At 42.4% G+C, this 6,000-nt stretch overlaps 1 protein-coding gene across 4 annotated transcripts in view; it reads right to left on the minus strand.

The window, feature by feature from the left end:
- LOC110525107 (myocyte-specific enhancer factor 2C) overlaps nt 1-5,760 on the minus strand; it is a 111,572-nt gene extending 105,812 nt beyond the window's left edge. For 2 of the 4 annotated variants that reach the window (XM_036979459.1, XM_036979458.1), the window contains exon 1: nt 5,517-5,753. The gene's annotated coding sequence lies outside the window, so the exon portion shown is untranslated. Of the gene's footprint in view, nt 1-5,510 lie in introns of all 4 variants that reach the window. The other 2 variants (XM_036979456.1, XM_036979457.1) reach the window with 2 other exon arrangements.
- Nucleotides 5,761-6,000: the final 240 nt, after the last annotated feature.

Genomic DNA, 6,000 nt, shown 5'->3' on the forward strand with positions numbered 1-6,000 from the left:
GAAGACTCATGAAACCATAGGCTTACTGGATAAATGCACATGAGGGGGTACTTCAGGGGTACTCTGGGCAGAACAGAATACAGTTGGTGGTACAGGAACCACTAAGGTAGAACACTGCCATTGTTAACACACTGTAAATCCTACTGCCGTAGGCTATATCAAATTTAAGTGTTTGACATAAAATTATAGAAATTTGATATCATTTGTCAGTTTAGCTGAAATTATACAGCATATACAAGAAGTCTACCCAGTCTGAATGCGCTCTACCATCTTCAGAATTAATTCTAGAGCTTCCTGGAGATATATTTTGCCCTGAAGTATGCATGCAATTAGGCATGCTGCACACACACACACACACACACACACACACACACACACACACACACACACACACACACACACACACACACACACACACACACACACACACACAGAGACACACAGACACACAGTGCATTAGAACAGGGATGTAACAGAAGAGTCTGATAGGATCGGGGTGTAGAGGTTAGTTGGTGTACAGGTTAGAGGGGGTGTACAGAGCAGGTTGTGTGTGAGTGAGGCGCTGTAGCGATACTGCCATACTGCTCTTTGCACGCTACAGGGTGTAAAGAAAGCCAATCAGAGCCAATCATAAATGATTCAAACGGGAACTGAAAGTCCAGGCCACTGGAGTGACAAGAATGTCGTAGGTCCCATTGGTTTTGTTCAGCCCAAACCCCAGGACCTATCAACACCGTGCCATGGCTGATCTAGGGTTCACTGGTCACGATGGCAACACCCATCCGTAGCACGCGCTCCAGCAGGTGTATCTCACTGATCATCCCTAAAGCCAACACCTCATTTGGCCGCCTTTCCTTCCAGTTCTCTGCTACCTGTGACTGGAACAAATTGCAAAAATCGCTGAAGCTTGGAGACTCTTATCTCCCTCACCAACTTTAAACATCTGCTATCTAAGCAGCTAACCAATCGCTGCAGCTGTACATAGTCCATTGGTAAATAGCCCACCCAATTTACCTACCTCATTCCCATACTGTTTTTATTTATTTACTTTTCTGCTCTTTTGCACACCAGTATCTCTACCTGCACATGACCATCTGATCATTTATCACTCCAGTGTTAATCTGCTAAATTGTAATTATTAGTCTACCTCCTCATGCCTTTTGCACACAATGATTATAGACTCTTTTTTCTACTGTGTTATTGACTTGTTTATTGTTTACTCCATGTGTAACTCTGTGTTGCTGTCTGTTCACACTGCTATGCTTTATCTTGGCCAGGTCGCAGTTGTAAATGAGAACTTGTTCTCAACTAGCTTACCTGGTTAAATAAAGGTGAAATTAAAACATTATAAACAGGGTCAGTCCATATGCCAGGCTTTGGGCCTTTTGGAGACCTGCATGGCTTGTAAAACCATCAGCTTTAGGTGACATTGTTTGTCGTTCGTCAGTGAGGTTGGAGTCTAAAGTGAGGGCATGAGATCCGGGGAAGGAAGAATAGATCTGATCACTGTTTCTTATTCCTATGACAACCATTACACAGCACATGTCCTTACAGCAGCTGTGGCCTCCAGCTATTCTCCTGACTACTAAACATCCATCTAAACACTACTCTGAACTCTCAACACTACTAAACATCCCTCTATACACTACTCTAAACTCTCAACACTACTAAACATCCCTCTAATGTAAGGGTCTTGTGTGTAGCTGGTGTAGAGAGTCAGGCGCAGGACAGCAAGTATGAGTAATCAACCTACTTTTACTCAAAATGACAAAATTCACGAGCACACAATGATGGACCGAAAATACAATAAAAAATCACTCACAAATACAACATGGGGAACAGAGGGTTGAATAGTAAACAAGTGATTGATTGAGTGAAGCCAGGTGTGATAAGACAAAGACAGAACAAATGGAAAATGAAAAGTGGATCGGGCGGTGGCTAGAAAGCCGGTGACGTCGCCCGCCGAACGCCGCCCGAACAAGGAGAGGGACCGACTTCGGCGGAAGTCGTGACATCTAAACGTTACTCTAAACTCTCAACACTACTAAACATCCCTCTAAACACTACTCTAAACTCTCAACACTACTAAACATCCCTCTAAACACTACTCTAAACTCTCAACACTACTAAACATCCCTCTAAACACTACTCTAAACTCTCAACACTACTAAACATCCCTCTAAACACTACTCTAAACTCTCAACACTACTAAACATCCCTCTAAACACTACTCTAAACTCTCAACACTACTAAACATCCCTCTAAACACTACTCTAAACTCTCAACACTACTAAACATCCCTCTAAACACTACTCAAAACTCTCAACACTACTAAACATCCCTCTAAACACTACTCAAAACTCTCAACACTACTAAACATCCCTCTAAACACTACTCTAAACTCTCAACACTACTAAACATCCCTCTAAACACTACTCTAAACTCTCAACACTACTAAACATCCCTCTAAACACTACTCTAAACTCTCAACACTACTAAACATCTCTCTCAACACTATTAAACACCACTCAGTAAAACTATGCAGTACACATCTCCTACACCATACAGCAGGGACTGTCATCTAGATTCAGCTGTGGTCAGGGAGCCGGAACATAACTACAAATAATTGGTAGACTGCAAATTGACCGTAAGAAGTCCAAACAGATATAATGTTTGTCTAAAACATAGTAATTTCAAACCTTGCTTAGATTTGTAGATGATCACGTGTCTCTCTAGTACGTGTTGGCATACTTGGGAACAGATTTCCAAACTTAAAATCACTTGGAGCTGATTTCCTGGTGTTTTTACAGTCAGTTGGGGAACCTTGCCATACAGCAACTGCCTTTGATAACATCTAGCTGTCAAGCTATGCCAATGGACGTTGATGTGTGTTAATGTGAAACGCAGACCTGACATGACACAGTAGGCCCAGCGACCCCCGGTGAAGGAAGGCACGCGGCGGAGCGGAGTGTGGCAGACGCGAGGCGGCGTCTAAACCTCTCCGTGCCTCCAGCATCAATCCGACTTATTCTTATTCAGACGCCATCAGATGAGAGGCAGGCCACTGAGATTAGCTGCAGATCAAAAGGCTTGCTGCTTCGCTGCCTAGCGAGCACCACTCATGTTTTGTAGATTTAGGCAACTCTAGTGCACAGGCACTCTAGCGGCAGAGAAACCATGTGGTGTGGTGTACTGTACAGGCAACGACACTGCTCAGGGCGGTAGACTCAGACTGGAAAGGGATTTCTCCTAAATGAGGCCGGACTGCGGCTGGAACGTGGAGATTTGAAATGGTGTAATAAAGCAAATAGAAGACAAAGGAAAACTACCGCCCCATTACTGCAAGAAATTACAGTGGAACGAAGGTACTTGTCCTTTCAGTGCCGTCACGATGAAACTACTTCCATGTGTGTAATACGTCTTGGTTCAGTGATCATTTGTTTTAAATGTGAAATGTATGGCTCTTCCGTTACGGAAGATCACGGCGTCTGGAGCACCAATAGGCAGCATTACCACGACCACTACTGCAAAGCCATACGCCAAGAGCAATTAAAACAAATCAGTAGCAATGGACGCCTATGTACCACTTTGCTTTCGCCGCAATCTATTTCTCCGTAAGGCTTAGTGTAAATCCAAACGAACATATCAATTGCACCAGACTCATAACATTAAGCGTATTATGTGTTCACAAGCGTAATCTCTGCAATCAAGGAAGCTAAGTTTAGATACAAACAAAGCCTTAAACATTCCTGGGGTTCTCTCTGTGCTGCAAATGTCAAGAGTGCTATCAACCCCACACTAAGCATAAGTTGTCGTTAACATTACTAACTGATTGAAGGTGAATTTGGAGTGTATCAAGACTGTGAGAAGCTCAGAAGGATGGGCACATACATCAAAGTAATATCGTACAGGCAACAGTACAACGATACAGGGTGATGGCGAAGCAACAGGATGGGGGTGGTGGTTGGAAGTTCAAAGGGATAGAGAGGCCTGGATAAGAGAGGAAAAACAATGACTTTCCTCAACTCCATTTCCCATCAAAGCGCTGGACTGTTGCGGCGAAAAAGTTTGTAATTGAAGAGAGGTTTTTACTGGGTCAATGCTTCTAAGGTCCCCTCTCTTCAGGGTTGATATTAAGAGGAAGGAAAGTAATGGCTCACTTTGTTGAACCTAACAAGGTGACACAGAACCAAAGCTACAGAGAATATCCCCAGACACCCAGGATTTCAAATGGAAAACCTAAGCATTTTGACGGGAGATGTAGAAATGGTAAAGTATATACACATTTATTCCATGGATTAATTTGCAGTAATTGTGTCTCAATGTGTTGGTTGATATGGCATATCAAATAGTGGTGATATAAATTAATACTATGTATAATTTATTTATTTTATAATAACATTTAAATGATTATTATTATGGTTTTTAGTACATTTTAATAATAGCTATCACTGCTACTTAATTGCCTGCTGATGGGCCATCAACAACAGTACTCAAGCAGGTTACTAAAATTCCTTGAATCAAATGTCAGAAGAAAAAGTTAAACAAAGCCTTTCAGCATCCATAAAAATCAACTTTGGTTTGGGTTGGAATTCTTTGGTGTTGTTTTAGGACATTTTTCTTCCCCTGCCTCCAGAGAGGCAGTTAGTTCAATATCAACTCCCTTCAGTTGGTGTAATATGACAAATTTCCTCTTTGTTTCACTGCTTAGCGAGAAATGTCTTATTTAAGTGTTGGCCTCTGTGTGATACAAATTGATATTGAAGTCTTCAGCAGCCACTTAGGTGGCTGCCTTGCGGGGTAAGCTATTTCTAAGGCAAACAGCATGTTGAAGCCATACACTTTTCACTCACAGATGATTTCAGATTACGCAACGAGGTGTTCTTAGCAATTAACCTTAGGAAGACCAATAACCCAAACTGACTGTGACGAATTCAAACAAAAAATACAAGACAGTATGAAGTTACTCTAGAGAGTCAAACCATTTGTCATGGCTTGGAGAAATTAAAAGGTATACATGTAAAACTCCAACCTACAGTACAGGATCCTCCATGGGCCATTCACTGGTACAGAAGTGATTGGCAACAGATGTTTGTGACTGCCCGATCTCCAACTTCAGCATAGCTCAACCGTTAAGCTTTTCCATCATCTTGGTTCTCTGTCACGCACTAACTGTAAGTACTGTACCTGAGGTAAAAGATCCTAGCGTCCATTCTCTGCCCGAATGGGTTTGATTGCAGATCCAGATGTATTTTTATTGTTCGTACACGACAAAGTTACGGTTTCACTTTTCAATATAGGCTACACAAGTCAATATAAATAATTTACTAACACTAATGCCAATACTATATTACAATATAGTTTGTTGTTTAACAGATTTATGGCTGGTCAACATCCACTCTATGGCAAAAAGAGTGCCCCTGCCAGAACCAGATTTTTCATCTAGCAGAAAGTCACAGTACACCATGGAAAGTAGAAGGGGAAGCTAAGGCTGTGCTCTGTAAACTCACCCGTACCGTATCTTTGCTTCTCCAGGAAGTACCACCCTACAGGACCAGCTGAGGGACAGCTCAATCAAACAGTCACAGGTAAAGAAAATATATATAGTTAGAGATAAGTGTAAAAGAAGAGTAAAAGTTCACTGTAAAACAAAAAATGTCCTGCATGTATAAAAGCCAGACCAGCTGGCTTTGAACATAAACCCCTGTTTTGGGTTCTGTTTTGCCCCTGATCTCTCTCCACACTGAACACAAGACTTGTTCTCCCCAAACCCCCCACCCCACGTCCCCCTCCCCCCGATCCACCTGCCCCAGTCACTCCTGAGTATATTTAGCCTGCTGAGGGAACAGGGACTTTGTCAGCGGTGGCATATGTACCCTGGATTATTGCCCCCAAAAGAATGTTACCATCCACGAAGGAGCAAAGAAATACCCCTTCATCCCTCACATTTAACAACACCCCACGTCCTGCTTTCATTTAAACTTGCATGATGAAAAGACA

This window comes from Oncorhynchus mykiss, chromosome 6, assembly GCF_013265735.2.
Source record: "Oncorhynchus mykiss isolate Arlee chromosome 6, USDA_OmykA_1.1, whole genome shotgun sequence".
NCBI classification, from domain to species: domain Eukaryota; kingdom Metazoa; phylum Chordata; class Actinopteri; order Salmoniformes; family Salmonidae; genus Oncorhynchus; species Oncorhynchus mykiss.